A 2,099-nucleotide genomic window follows, 5' to 3' on the forward strand; every position below is an offset into this window, starting at 1 on the left:
GCAAAGGCCAATCTGTTCTTATCTCATGGAGACTCTCTGACTCGGAGCTCCAAAATCTCTCCACCCAGCTTGCTAAGTTCCTACTGGCAGGTTGTTAACACACTAGCCCCATGCTTCAATACCCCCAAGGCCATTGTGGTGCATATCAGGCAAACCCAATCTTTCTCTCTTGAATCCAACAAGCCAACACATGAAGGAAAACACAACACAAACTTAGTTTAGAAATGATGGTAACTCAATCACTGGGCACAACTAAAATTCTAATCTTGTAAGCCTAATTAAACCTAAATCCTCCTGTGGTGAATTGTTGATTCTGCCATTGAAACTGGGAGACACTCATAGCTACATCTTGTCCTCACACTCTCTCTGTCCAAAAGACCTAACTCTCTCCTGCTTCCTCTCCTTCCCTCTCCAACCCGGAAGTCCTGCCTACTCGCCCAGTGATTGGCTCCTTTATTCATTAGGAGATTGGTTCATAAGACTTCACCTGAGTATGACTCACTCCTTGTCCACAACTCCTCCCAGGAGAGCAGAATTAGCATGAAAATACAAACAGCACCAGGCCCATCCACAACATAAACAAACAAAGGCTAACCAGTACATCTGATCATATGGAAGGTGACTATGTATTACAAATGGAATCATAGTGAAGAAAAGTTTATGCAGAAATGTGCTCAGGAAACTTATGGACAGGCTGGAAGTTCTTAAAGATAAGTGTCTCGTCATCCTGGCAGAAAGACAAATTACCTACCTAACTGAATGACCAAATATATGTACAAGTATAATGACTAAAATAATAGAGATTATAGATGTCAACAAAGTGTCTCTGAGGTCACATTAGGGTCAGGAGAGAACACTTCCTTCCCTCCTGCAGCTTCCAGCAGCTCAAGGCATTCCTTGACTTGTGGCTGTGTAACTCTGATGCCTACCTCCACCTCCACATGCTCTTCTCTTCTCGTTTGTGGTTTTTTTTCCAAATAAGTTCACATCCATGGAACCTTAGGAGGCAACTTTCTTGTGAAGCCACGGTTGAACCTACTATAGCAGCTAAGTACTTAGAACAAGCTTCATTTAGACTAGCAAAGCCCAAAGAAGAGGAAGAACACACCAATCCCTTTCAGGTGCCATTTTTAAGAGTGTGATGAACAGCATGAACCCTGTCTAAAATTGACCTTAACAATCTGGTAAATGGCTCATGAGAAGTCAAGATATAGGTTATCTTTGGGTTCTGTTTAAATGAAGTTCAAAAGAGAATCAATTTCAAAGTTCCATATTGCCCTATACCAAGTTACTTCCTGTTTAATGTGTTTACTGCATAAAAGATGTTTCACGTTTCCCACAATGGTAGCCTGTAGCGTGGTAGTTCTCAGACTGAATGGAAGGAGAATCCCTGCGACTAAACAGGATAAGGAGCAGGATATGACAAGAGCTTTAAATGAAGTGTGACTCATACTTATAGGTGAGATGGGACCAATCCAATCCAGATTACATGCCTGATACTCAAGATATTGCTAAGAGGAAATGAGAGAATGCTGACCACGCAGCCAGCATAGCAGAACCTCAAAGGGTATCACCAAGAAGGAATGTGAGAGGCTGACAACTAAAAGGAATGTTCATATTGCCGTGTACTGTACATTAAGTATGTTTGTGATCATTCTGATAAATACTATCCTCAGTTGCATTCTTCAGAATAGAAAACAGCGATAGAAGGTGGTATCTAGCTTATCTAAAGACACACCCAGTGTCTTAGTTAGGGTTACTATTGCTGTGATGAAACACCATGACCCCAAGGAACTCGAGGAGGCAAGGTTTTACTGGGCTTATGCTTCCACATCACTTTTTATCATCGAAGGAAATCAGGACAGGAACTCAAACAGGGATGGAACCTGGAGACAGGAACTGATGCAGGCGATGGAGGGGTGCCACTTACTAGCTTGCTCCCCAAGGTTTGCTCAGCCTTCTTTCTTATAGAACCCTAGACTGCCAGCCCAGGGTTGGCACCACCCGTAATAGACTGTGTTCTCTCCCATGGATTACTAATTAAGAAAATGCCCTTCATAGGATGGAACACAGGGCCCCCAATGGAGAAGCTAGAGAAA

The sequence above is a fragment of the Mus caroli genome, chromosome 14 (assembly GCF_900094665.2).
Source record: "Mus caroli chromosome 14, CAROLI_EIJ_v1.1, whole genome shotgun sequence".
Taxonomy (NCBI): domain Eukaryota; kingdom Metazoa; phylum Chordata; class Mammalia; order Rodentia; family Muridae; genus Mus; species Mus caroli.